Genomic DNA, 14641 nt, shown 5'->3' on the forward strand with positions numbered 1-14641 from the left:
ATAGAGACTATAATAGGGAGTGAGGCGGTAGTATTATGGAAATCCAAACGATTCATATTCACATGAACCTCAATTACTTTACTAAATTGTAATACTATTTGGTAATCTATGCGAATATAAGTGCACCAGAGGACATGATTTATAATTTGATAAATATATATGTTATCTGTCTCCTCCATTGTCGTTGCGACCATATTATGCCATGGACCAATTATTGGTCTCAAATTCATATAGACAAGGAATGTTGGCAGAAACAATATTGCTATTTTTACAAAAATATTGATTTCATATTCATAACCAAAAACTGCTGGTCATTTACATTGTTCAAGGATAAGTTGTTTGAAATACACGCGAGTGGAAAATTACTAATTATTTCTTTAGGCATGACCAATCCCACGATTTTTATTACATAATATTTGGCCAATTGAATAATCAATAGCGGAAATCTATACATATATAAGGAACTGGATATGGGCGTAACAAGTAGAAATCATGTAGATTCTTTCTAGAGATGATACATCATTGTTTTTTTTAGAAGACCAGACATCATGTAGATTCTTTAGAAGATGAGACACGCTTTGGGTTCTTTAGATGACTATTTCATGATGAAGTGGTTTCCTGAATCTAGCCACGCTGGTTAGACTTTTATAGGAGTGAGGTTGAGAGAAAGACATGTTGATTTTATGTATTGTAATGTAGACTATTGTTTAACTGTTGTGACATAAAAACGTATAGATAAAACTGTCGTTGTTCCTGTTACATACCGGTATTTGATTTCGGTAAAGGGGATCACGTGGCTAAGTGGGTAAGACGCTGGCTCGCTAGTCTGGAGGTCGGGTGTTCGATCCCTGCATTGGCCGACAAAGTTCATCCAGATTTTCCGGCGTGGTTCCCCCTTGTCAGTGATGCAGGACGGAGGGCCTGACAAGGACAGCTGTCTAGTCCTTCGGATGAGACAAAAAACCGAGGTCCCGTGTATACATTCGAATGCCCGTAAAAGATCCCGTGTCAATTGGAATTCGATATAAGAGTAGGCGATAGTGCCGCTGCCCGGGCAAAATTTCCCTCATAGCACACTGTATGGCGTATGCCCGTCTTCATTAGCCCAGTTTAGGAGCAGAACAGTAGGCCGTTAAACCCCATTTCATTTCATTTGATTTCGGTACGAAAACACAACGGAAAGAATTACAACAATATTCGAGCTAGAGACAAAACTAGACGATCACAGGGTAACAAAGATCTGTGGCAGGAGAGAATATGTCGGACGTCGGATGGGGTAAACTTTTTTTTTGAAGGTTTTGGGCTTTTCATATCTGAAATCCGTATTTTCTTTATTTTACATTTAACGTGTATTCGCGTTTTACAGGGTATCCGATGATGATCTTATAACGACGAAATCAGTGGCCACGATGGTAAGCAATGATTCCGCATGTTTACCAAAATATTCGCCAGTAGCTACGCTCAACATAAATATTTTCATTCACAATCCATAGATCTGAGGGAGCCGAAGTAAGAAGCTTCCTAACCCTTGTCAGTGTAGGAGGACGGGCGACCAGACAAGGAACATCATCTAGTCGTTAGGGTTGGGGGGGGGGGGGGGCAACAAGGCCCCGTGTACAGGTTTGCTTGCACGTAAAAGACAATTAAACGTGATGTTTAGAACTCGAAATAAGATCAGGCCGTAGTGCGCGCATACATTCTCTTTCATTACATTAATTTTCCTAAAGTTTGCGCCCCCCCCCTTAGGAGCTGCTACGTCTCCATAATGTAATAAATTAATTAGTTATAGTTTTTACCTAAGAAAATCAGACAAAAAATAACTTCGCCATATCTATCGTATTTATTTATTAAAATTATTTTTCTGCAGTTTTAATCTCCAAAATTTCTCAGCTTTTCTATTTTGTTCTTTTATTATTGTCGGAGTGTTTAAAGAGGGTGGTGACACGTGCAGTAATGGCCTAGACCAACGTATTAGTCAGAATTATAACTTTTAAATATTTTAAAAGAACTGAAATATGGCTTTTGAATTTATGTTATAAACAGCTACTAAATATCATTATTCATACCACGTCAGCCGGTGTTAAGTTGAGGTGTGTTCATATTGATTCTATCATATTTATTAGTTTTGGTAAGTTGTGTTATTGATCCAAATATATTTCTGCCACCTTCATTTTTTGTATTCAAAGGTAATTCATATCTGCATACCGCTACTGTTAAACGCCAAAGTTTGCGGTAAGCGCCGCAGTCAAATAAGGTAAACTTTAATTCCATTTTATAAATTTAATTTTAGAAGGATGAATTATATGATTTGTCTTTTGCCTTAACAAAAACGAAAATATACAAGTACAAGAAGTTTATTGTTTCAGGAAGTCTTTGTGTGTTTTTTAATATTATATCTGAGAAATCTATATAATTTATTCTGGCTCACTGACATCAATGTAGACTTGTTCATAAACGTATATAAGTTGATATTTAATCTTATAAATTTGCAACCAATATATAAAAATTAACATATTATATTTTTATTATTAAGATTTCTTTTTTGATTTGAACACAAATATAAATTCCACGTTTCCAGCAATCGCTCAAAATGTGGTTTTAATAACAGTTGATAAGTTAAAACTCTTATCAACTGTTATTAAAACAATTCGAATTTTGGGTACAAACACGTCTTTTTTTCTTCGAAAATCGAGACAATATTTTAAAGGGTCATAATCACATTAGAAACCGTGTTTAGGATCGAATTTAGCAAATAATTAATTCCTTTGACGATTTTTGTCCGTCTTTTATAACCAAATTTAACCCAAAATGTGAACAGACTTTTTTTATTTTAAAAATTATGGCAAAAAATAAGTTCATATGGGCGAGGGGGCGACTTGTCAGGTAAAAGCGGCTATAACATGAAAACGGGTATATTGCTATTTATTTCACGGAAAAAATATCCATGAAATACTGATAATCGACAAACAAGTAGTTCGGTTTCATTGTCAAGCGTGCACAAAGTATTGCAAAAAGTGACCAACAAGGAAAGATATGTTATGTGCATTTTCTACACATCATATCCAAATGAAAATAATTTCATAAAAAAATTGCCAAAATTATAGATAGTTAAATTGCCCAAAAAATAAATCAACCCAACCCTCTCGGTTCTTGTCGGCGATTAGCAGGAATGTTATTGTCAAAATTTCAATCATCCATAAAATTTTCTATGTTTTATGAAATCATTTAAAATTTGGATATGAGAATATCTATAACAAATCTTTTCATGTCCGTCACTTTTTGCAATACATTTTGCACTACTGGCCAAAAGACGCCCTTTGCGGTGATAGCAAGACGGTTTTTGTCAATATTTCAATTATCCATAATGTTGTCAATTGTTAAGATCCTTTAAAATTTGGATGATGTGTAGAATGTGGTATCTGTCCATGACGGTCACTTTTTGCAATACGTTGGACTCGACTGCCCCGCTCCCCCTTTCCGATCTTGTCGGTGGTTAGTAGGACCGGTTTAAGAGAAATATAGTTTCAATTTCAGACTTTCGCCGCCTCAAATATAATTCTAATTTGTATCTAGAAATAAAAAATGTTTTTAAAAACTCAAGCGAATTTGTCAGAATGATATTAGATTGTAAACATAATTTGTGATTAGTCATAATGAAAGTAACCCACAGTTAATCAGTTAGTTTTATATATGACTAGAAGAATGCCCGGCTTCGCTCGGGGGTCATAACCCCGAACCCGGAAGGGGTAGACTAACGCCACCTGGCCTATGTTACTCCCCGGTCCGAGCTACCCCTATACCCCAAATTTCAGACTTGGGGCAGACCTAGTGTAGCCGCCAACCCCGAACAGACAGACAAACAGACAGACAAACGACAGTCACAAATATTAGTATAGATAGATGTATACAGTATGCATATCTTACCTTGTCGGTCACATTTGGCAATAATTTGGGCGATATTGACCAAAAAAACACTACTTTTACCGGTGATTTTTAGGACCGTTTTCGTCCATATTTCAGTTATGTTGTTTACATGGCATTGAGAAATTGACAAGCATAAATAAATAAAGAGAACTATGGAATATAACTTTTATTATATCAACTATAGGCCCCTCTTGTCTTCACCAGGCATTGATTCAGAAAGTATTTCAGTTGGTTATAATTTTTTCAATCTTTTATGAAATTATTTAAATTTTGGATATAGTATATATAGTGTGCATGTCTATTACATATCTTTTCTTGTCGGCAACTTTTTGCAATACTTTGGCCGTTACTGACAAAAGAAACGCTCTTGTCGGTTCTCGTCAGCCCCATTGTTTTGTAACCAAAAATAATAATACAGAAGCAATGGGGCAACACCATGATGTCAAGTGAAAATCATACCCTTTTGGTGCTATTTGAGGGATGGAAAGTTTTATATTTAGGTAAACATCACACGTGTAAAAAAAAAATCACAAGGCATTCACATCTTAAAACTTTATCTAATTGTATGCCGCATTTCACAATTTGTCTCAATCCCCTATACCCTGCAGTGCTTCACATTGCATAAAAATGTTATGACCAGGACTGCATTGAATTTAATGCCTGGTTAAATCTAATTAGGAAACATAGATTCATTTAAGCATATCAAAAAGATACACAAAAAAATACTGATAACGAGAGAGAGAGAGAAATGGGGTTTAACGTCCACTCGACACAAACTAGGTACTATGGTTCAATTTTATTTCAATAATTCGCTTGTGTGTGAGGGTTTTTAGCAGTGGGAAGGAAGAAACCGGATATTAATAATGACTCTAATTGTCTGATATGGGCACCAAACGCAACAATAAAGATAGGCATACGCCCATGCAGTTTCCTATAATCAGAGAAATTTAGTCCAGACTGCGGCGTTTCGCTATATATACTTAGCAGCAAAAGAAAGGTCAGGTTGGTATGTTACTCTGAATAGACGCATTGCATAAAACTTGCCAAATGTTTTTATTGTATATTTGTGACAACTTTACCTGAGCAATAAGGGTCCTTCCCAAACACAGAATTGAACCCAGGAAATGTTCTCAAAAACGCACCCCGACTTCGGAGATGGTAATGTGTTCTCCATGATTTTCATGTAACTCGTGCCGCGCGTGCTGTTCACCGGGAACAACCCTATAAAATACACCCCCCATACTTGGTTGAATCATTCACACCACAACGTCAACAACAAGCCACCACTCACGACAGCTCAGAGGAACCCGGCACTTGGAAGACTCGACGCTGGCCACACTGCCCAAGCCGTTGCCAATCGCACCCGAACTGGTAGACCAAGGGTTACCACAAGGCGACAAGACCGCCATGTTGTAGGACAGCACGTGCAGAATCCCTTCACACAGGCATCTGAGACAGAACGCCAGACAGTGTGAACACACGGAAGGCCCATCAGTACCGATACAGTGCGCCGACGTCTCATCAGAGAGAACATCTATTGCCGTAAACCTTACCGTGGACCGATCCTCACCTTCGCCATCGACGTGAACGTCTACAATTTGCCCAACAACACCAGAACTGTCGACACAGGCAATGGAGAACTGTTTTGTTCACAGATGAGAGTCGGTATTGCGTATCAACTGCAGATGGCAGGTCCAGAATATGGCGTCGACGTGGCTAGATTTATTCTGATCAATGTGTCATGGAACGAGACTCATGGAGAGGTCCAAGCATAATGGTATAGGGTGGAATCGGCCTGAACCAGAGAGTGAGTCCTGTGGTGTTCCAAAATCTTGGTCCAGGGAGAGGAGGCGGCATCACAGCAGTGTGCTACATCGATCAAGCTCTCGGACCCCACGTCATACCACATTTCGCACGTGCCCACACCACCTGAGTTATTCGGAACTTTCTACAGCAGAACGGTGTCAACGTTATGCTTTGGCCAGCCCTCAGTCCCGACTTAAACGCGATTGAACATATTTGGGATGAAATTCAGAGGAGACTTAACGTGGTACCGAGACCAAACACAGGCTTTTCTGAGAGTGTGGTTCCAGGTGCCAATGGCGTTCATCAATCGTCTGGTCCACTCCATGTATACAGACGCTGCGCTGCTGTTATTGACACTCGCGGTGGACACACCAGATGCTGATGTATAGACTGGGTACAGACTCTAAACCTTCTCGTAATGTCTTTGAATTGTGATGAATTAATCACTAATGTGTCAACATACTGTTCACAAAAAATTGCTAAGAACCATTTAGTAAGTCGTTTTCTAGAATGATCCCATTAAAGTGCCTCTCTGATTTTGAAATCGTACTGAGGGTATTTTTTACATTCTCGAAAAAAAAAAAAATAAAACTGTAAAACTCAGTGGCAACTGGGCCTGCTCATTGGGAAATTAACAAATTAGTTTGTAAAGAATTACATTTTAGGCGACATTAAGGATAATGAAATGGTTTATTGCAAGAAATATCTAATAAGGCACACACTATTATGTATAAGACAACTCTGCAATATGAAATAGAGGAGCTTGGGCTCTCAAATCATACAATCACCAAAATATAGATAAAATAGCATATTATATAACCCTTTCAAATAAAGTACATTTGTTTGATTTTTACAAGAGAGTTTTTTATAGTCAAGTAAAAGAATGTCGATTTTCGTAATCCATAGTTTCTATTTATACATTAAACTTCAATGCTCTTCTATTTTATGTACACAAAAAGTGCTCACACTGGACTGAGATTTTTAAATTATATTTTGTTAATACTGGAGTTTATTGACCTATTTGAAAATACAACGAAAACAAATAAATAACTAATACAGCGAAAGCAAATAAATAACTGGTATTTAGTGGAACCAAAAGTGCAGCGTCTATTCCCAGTGGCGAATAAAGTTATCTGTCAAGTCCGCGAGGAAAATGTGTATTGTAAAAGAAAAAAAAGCGGTTTCAACTCGTGACTATATTTTCATTGAATTTTTGAAAATTTTGCGGCTCAATGGAAAGCCTTAGAAGGGATGTACTTAATCTATGTCTAAATATCCGTCAGCATTTGCCCAATCGGTGCACAAAAGCAAGACGTTCAACCCTATTTTTTAAAATTTATATCTAAATAATTGAAAAGGGCAAGGATTTTGGAAAGAGCGATTAATTATTTTAGTTGCATCGCCCGGTCTCCACTGTTGTTCGAGAGCACCTATTACGTCACTGTGAAATCATGTCAAAATTTACACAAAATTCAAAACAAGTGTATGCCTTAAGAGCCGCTGATTTCTTTCATTAGTCCGATCGGCAAAAAATCAAAAATTATAATTTACTGTTCAAATTTTATGAAGATAAAAAATGAAGCAGTTCTGGACTTCTTTGTTGTGATTTCTTCGTGGTCGAAATTAAAACTTCAGGTTAAGTCGTTTATACCACCACAATGTTCTTCGTTCTCAATAGACTAAAGCGTATATATGCCCTGACAGACTGGGTGAGCTCTAATGAATTTCTACTACTACTACTACCAGGTGCTTTATCGTATGCTTCGACAGAAGTGATATCGCAGACAAGACATATGAGTGAAGAAGCTTCTTTCTGTTTTTAGAATATGATTTTACAATCTTTCCATTTGCGGCCTTAGGCCATGGAGTGGGTTTAGTGGAAAGTTCTTCCCTTTATTTAAAGATACATTATGGAAGATTTGATAACGAGTTGGCAGTTCTCACTATAATAGTTAAAAACTAGATAACGTAAGGGCAATTTGCTGAAAATTATTTCATTCAAATTGATCCACTATGAACCGAGAACTAAGCGAATGAAATTTCTGCCTAGCCTCGGTCATCATTACTAAAGTCAGTACGATAAACAGCATAGTCTCGATTATCCATTTAATCGTTAAATCGAGAAGAAAAGTTATACAGTAAATCGGCTCACAATCCACTTAAGATCGCAGGCTAGCGATGCCATCTAGAGTTGATCATGGTCTGAATAAGTTAATTAATTTCTAATTAATAATTTAGATAACATTTCAGGCCTAAAGAAAGACCTGCAATAGACAGATTTAGCTCTTGCATAATGTATGTTTAATAAAAAAAACCGCACTGTTTGGTTGTTGATCTGTAGAGACAGCATATATGCGGATATATGCATCTCTTTAATAAATTTCGCTCAACACCCTCTTTTATAACCCCCTAATTTCTTTACGTCATAGACTGACCTTGGTGTTAATTCCCTTCCCAAATATGGAATAAACATCCCCCATACTCCAAACACCGGGAGGAGAACATTACCTTATTTGGTCTACCAAACATTTTTTTTGACAATGGAAAGGACATAACCAGTGTTTTTACAAAATTATCACTGTTTTTATATATAAACCTATCACTCATTAGATATGACTTCTATACAATATGTGAATCCAAAAATTAGTTAAAGATGCAATATGGTCGCAGGAGTAAAATATCAAAGATGGGCCTTTCATCATTGATAGACACGTGATCAACAAGCAGCATTACCCCCAAATTTTACATGGTTACCATTTAAAATACAGGGATTTTAGCAAAGTAACAACTTCTGATATGCTGTATTAAAATTTTTACTTTATTTCGAAATATTGATCTCACAAGTAATGATTTTTGGCACTTAATTTTACGCCATACATTGTCCACGGTACTTGATAAAGGATTATTAATCTACATAAAAAGTTCTTCCAAATGCCCAAATTTGAAGAATACGATCTAGAAGATATAAAACCAGTACTCCAAAATCGAGTCAAAGAAAAGTAGTTTCAAAACGTTCGAATACGTACCCCGATTCAGAAAGCCATATCTTAGTCAATATTAATGCTAGATTCATATAACGTTGCAATTTTACATAAGTTTTTATGTGTATTATAACATATATTTTTTCCATAATATTCTGAGAGAGTTGACACTTTTGGTCGTCCAACGTCTGCTTCTACAATAGTGATTCGCAGACATATTTTAGTTAATGTATAGAGAGAGAAATGGGGTTTAACGTCCAATCGACACGAACTAGGTAATTTCGCGACTAACATGATTCATCAATTGCATTGCAATAATTTGCTTTAGCAGTGGAGAGAAACCGGAGGACCCGGAGAAAACCCACCAGGTTGGTCAGGCGGCCCCATTCATTGTACGTATATGTGGGAGAATCGAAACCATGCCGCTTGACTCAATGACAGATCTTATGATCTAAAGCGTACACATTAAACACTTCGCTCGCCTAACCACCCAGTCAATGTATAGGTTACAAAGACATTTACGGTATTTCGGGCTCTCCTTAGAATTTAAAGTTTCAATCGAATATATGTATATATGTAAATGTATATTTGCATTATCACACTTATGGGTATTGATTGTACTTTTATTGCCTACCAATTTGCTGTATATTAATATTTGTTATTTGGATATTAAGTAAATAAATTTTCCAACACGCCGTTCATCGTATGTGCGATTCTTTTCAATAACGTCGTTAATGTATTTCTAGAAAACCAAGAATATTGAACAGTTTTTTTAAATACTTGCATAAATTTTGACACATGAAAGACGTGTTTCGATTTTTAAAATCTAATCCAGCAATATTAAGCTACACACCTGCTGTAAATAAATGCAGCGTTTTAAAAAGTTCACCTGCTATATGGGTTTGCTTTAAAGTACTCGCCCCGGGGAGAGAGAGAGAGAGAGAGAGAGAGAGGGGGGGGGGCGGGGCTTGTCAGGTACAACGGGCTACCAATTACAAACGAGTTTATTGCTATTGATTTCACCCTCCCCTCCAAAAAAAAAAGATTCTACGAAATACCGAGAGAGAGAGAGAGAGAGAGAGTATATTGCTATTTATTTCAACAAAAAAAAAAGAATTCCACGAAATACCGAGAGAGAGAGGGGGGGGGGGCTGCCGCTCGACACAAACTAGGTCATTTCGGTACTTGCACTGAGAAGGTTTTAGCTTTAGCCACCCCCACCCCCTCGGCCCACGCCGGCTAGCCCCACCCTCTAAGCAAGATTTCTATACCCGTGACTGATTGGCGACCATTTCCAAAATGAGATCATACCTATAATATTGTTGTATTCATCCGGTCACCCATTACACGCATACAATTGACCAAATTCTCTATTGAGGAAATCAATTTTGGCGATCAATTCCGAACGGATAAATAGATAAAAAAAAATGTATTTCTTAGTTTGTTTTGTATATACTTTTTTATCGACCTGTAAGGTGGGATGGTGGGCGGTCCAGTGCACACTGATCCGCAGTGAATATTCGCTTGGCCGCTACAATCACTGATAAGGATGACATCGATGCGACTTAATGACTACAAAATATTAACTTTTTTCTTTCGACAAATTAAATTCTGAAACATTTTTTTTTAGTATTAGAAAAATAAATAAAGGTGTTTGAAGTATATCTTGATAAAAATATTCCATATTTAGCGTAAATAGGTACAGAAAATAGTACGCGGAGGCGTAAAATGGGTAAAACGATATAATTCTGCCCGTACCAGTTCATATTACTACGTTCGATGTAAACAACGCACGTGTGACCATCAATTTGACGTTTTTTTTCTGTTTGTTTACTCTGAATTCTTTCAGAAGTACATTTTTCACCGTCTAATCTGATTGACCTGCTCGAGTTTGTTTTAAAACAACTAAAACAAGCCACAGAAGTAATCTTTTTTGGCGTTATCGATGCCATCTTGCTTTGTTGGTAAACATTGTAATGTGACGTCACCCTTAGAACTACAGCGGTCTGACCTTTTAAAGGTCAGTCATCTTGGACAGAGATAAAAGACGGATGTCGCATTAGGTCTGCAAAACAGATTGGGTCCAGTGGTCTAACGCGTGCTGGGCGGTGTGGTTTCAATGCCAAGCTTGTACGTAGGGGTAGGGTCGCTTGTGGTGTCCTCAGGTTTCCTCCCGCTGCTAAAGAACCCTACGCACACGCATTATTGAAGTACAATTGTACTATTATGTTAGTCTGCAAATTACCTCATTGTGTCTGGTAGATTTTGTTGTTCCTTCCCTGGTCAGAAAGACAATGTTTAGTTGTGATCCCGTGACAGACAGTTGAAATTCGGAATAAGAGTAGTCTTTAGCTTCACAGTTCGGGTAAAATTTCCCCCATAGCACACAGTCGGTGCAGAAAAATAAGAAGCTTAGCCCCATTTCATTTCATGTTATTTGTTGCTATATATTGCAAGTTTTATCACATACTCGGTTAATTCAATTGTCTCTATAAGTGTTGTCCCACACTTTAGCGTTTAAATTATTTAAATGTGCCTAACTAGATGCGGACACATTTAAGTTTTCCATCAGCATGAAATTCAATTATTTTCTTTTGCGACTGTCATGAATTTGCCTAACTAGATGCGGACACATTTAAGTTTTCCATCAGCATGAAATTCAATTATTTTCTTTTGCGACTGTCATGAATTTGCATATTACATAACATTTAATTTGATATACGTCACTGTATAAGTCTTTCAGGCTACATTTTACACCCATCTATTTTAAGCTACATTTCGAACTACATTCTCACAACCATCAAACCCAAGACGCTTCTTGGTTAAACCCTATTTCTTTATCTTTCTCCCACATGTCGGTTTTAAGCTACATTCTTGCACCTATCTGTTTCAAACTACATTCTCGCACCCATCTGTTTCAAACTACACTAATCAGAGGTGAATATTCTCTAGGTCGCTACAATTACTGATAAGGATGACATCAATGCGACTTAATGCGTCTCAAATATTAACTTTTTTCCACCGACAAATTAAATTCTAAAACATTTTTTTGATGTATTAGAAAAATAAATAAAGACGTTTGACGTATTTGTAGGTAAAGAATATTTCCTATTTAGTGTAAATGGGTATTAAAATGACTAAAAGGCAGCATTCTGCCCGAAGCAGTAACTTCTTACGTAAACAATGCACGCGCCACTCAACCAATGATTGACGCCGCGTGCTGTGACGGCACGTGTTAAAGGCAGTCGTCGTTTACAGAGATATTAGAGAGGACTCGTAATTCTCTGTGAAACAGATTGCAGTCTCGCACCCATTTGATTCAAACTACATTCTCGCACCCATATCTTTCAAGCTACATTCTCATATCCATCTCTTTCAATAGCTACATTCACCCACTGGATTTAATCCTATCTTTTATACACCTTACACCCAAAGACCAGCTTATTGAACACTATTGTAAACAAAGAGAGAGAGAAATTGGGTTTAACGTCCACTCGACACAAACCAAGTCATTTCGGGACTAAAACATGGTTCAATTTTATTTCAACAATTTGCTAGCACGTAGAGATCTTAAGCAGTGGAGGGAAAGCCCACGAGGTTAGACAGGCTAGTGTAAACAGTATAAAAAACAAACGTGTTCAAATTTATATTGATTTAAGTAGCCAAAGGCTAATGATCTCCCCCACGTATAAATGTCTTTTGAATTTTTCAGATATATTGTACTTTATAGAAATAGCTATTGTTGTGGTTAATCGGCCGTATGCTACTGTTCGTGTATTATTATTATTATTATAAATGAGTGATATACACTGTTTTATTATTACAATAACTTATCATTTAACGTCTAAATAAAATCAACAAATTTTTAATTTCTTATTTTTGAAATCTTATATGAAAAGTCAGAAGCAGTTTATATTAGTTTGGAATCAATATCGTCATCGACTCGACTCCAAGCTGTTACTTGCTTGAGAGAGTGGTAAGTTTATGAGATCGACATCAAGGGCCATTATTTACAATACGTCTATGTGTTTTCTCTAACCTAAACGGATATTTAATCACACAGATAAATCAAAGGTTAGTTCAATGTTTTAGAATCCACTGATCCGCAAATTATTACATCCTAAAGTCACATTAACCCCTGCCTCGAGTCTATTGATAATCAGTTATTTCATTTAGAAATTCTGATCACCAATATAAACTATTGTATGTAACGATTTTTGGCTTAACCGGGAAAAAGTCGTATCCCAAAAAGATATAAATAGGTATATATTTTGTAATTTTTTGAAAGATATTTCGTGTATAGATAGGTCTGTGTATTTGTACATTTACCACGGTAGGTCATGGAAATATATATAAATACACTGTGATTCGTAACACGAAATTTACGTCTTTATTAATATAAATATAAACAGCAGCGCCATATAAAGTAAGTTTAGAAAGTAATTAATTAGAAACACCCGGATGACGAGACAAAACACGGGTATTGCAAGTCATTGAATTGTCAACCTGAAATTTGTGCCGCTGTTTTTCCTATATTGAGTAACGGGACAGTGGCATATGACTTGCATTTTGTATTTGAAGTATTAGACACTTATTCCACGTGCATCCGATTAATGTCCCTCGGGGTTCATTAATTCTTATTTCCCAATTGATAGAGAGAAAGAGAGAGAGAGCGAGAGAGAGAGAGAGAGAGGGGGGGGGGGGTAACATCCACTCGACACAAACTAGGAGATTTCGGGACTAACGTATGGTTCAATTCTATTCTAATAATTCGCTTGCGCGTAGGAGAAAACCCACGAGTTAGGACAGGCGACCCTATTCCTTGTCACGTACAACTGGGGAATCGAAACCCCACCAGTTGACTCATTGATAGACCTTATGATACAACGCGCACATGGTAACCATTCGACCATTCAACCACCCAAAAAGAGAGAGAAAGAGAGTTAAACGTCCACTCAACACAAACTAGGTCATTGCGGGAATAACATATGGTACAATTTTATTTCAGTCATTCACTTCCACGCGTAGGGTTTTTTTTGTGTTTTTTGGCAGTTGGGGGAAACCGGAGTACCCGGATAAAACCCACCCCTCATCACGTGTAAGTATGAGATCGAAAATACTCCACTTGACTCAATGACAGATCTTATATATAAGCACACGCTAGGCCATTCGACCCCTCCCCCCCTCCTTTCCAATTCACAAGTTGTGCTTATACTTTTAGTCAAGAGATTTTTCCCTGAAATGAATAACAGAGGCTCTATGTCTTATACTTTATACCAGAATTACACTAAAAGTCAGTCAATTATTTTAAGCTATTAGTTCAGTATGTCGATATAGATTTGAAAAACAAATGCATATTTTTATGTTTATATCGCAATCACGTGAGTCGCTCTCCTAATTCTAGTCTACGTCTAGGGGTCTTGCAAATTGGAAAATGGTCAACATTTTGTTTGAATGAAACCAGTATGACATAACCATATAAGGTTAAACAATAAATCCATTAACATTGTTTAAGACTAAGTTATCACACCAAAGGTAAATAATTTCTTAAAATAAAGTTCCCTTTTAAACAAAAGTTAAACCAAAATACTGTAGCCCATATGAAATAACAGAAAAGATATAAAAATCTAAAGCCCAGTTTATACATCATGCGGCTATTGTTTGCATATGAAAAATTGCACACATTACGGACACAAATTTATATACGTTCGCAAAAGTATATTTGCTATGCGTTTACAAGATGTCTTGTAATTTGGAGTGAATTTGTGGTAAATTTTCAAAAAATCATTTTCGTTATTGCCATGAACATGCTCAGACTGGAAGGCTTTCGTAGGCGTATAAAGTTTACTTTTGCGCACAGTACTTATTCTGGCTGTTCAGGAGGTATCAGAAGAAACCCTAGGCCAATGGAATAGCACGGTACGATACTG

General features: G+C 36.9%; 1 protein-coding gene across 4 annotated transcripts in view; it reads left to right on the forward strand.

The window, feature by feature from the left end:
* The first annotated feature begins 2131 nt into the window (after positions 1-2131).
* LOC126812342 (uncharacterized) overlaps positions 2132-14641 on the forward strand; it is a 68284-nt gene continuing 55774 nt past the window's right edge. For 3 of the 4 annotated variants that reach the window (XM_056098446.1, XM_050538699.1, XM_056098444.1), the window contains exon 1: positions 2132-2254. The gene's annotated coding sequence lies outside the window, so the exon portion shown is untranslated. Of the gene's footprint in view, positions 2255-12629; positions 12786-14641 lie in introns of those variants that run through there. The other variant, XM_050538698.2, reaches the window with a different exon arrangement.

The sequence above is a fragment of the Patella vulgata genome, chromosome 2 (assembly GCF_932274485.2).
Source record: "Patella vulgata chromosome 2, xgPatVulg1.2, whole genome shotgun sequence".
Lineage (NCBI taxonomy): Eukaryota > Metazoa > Mollusca > Gastropoda > Patellidae > Patella > Patella vulgata.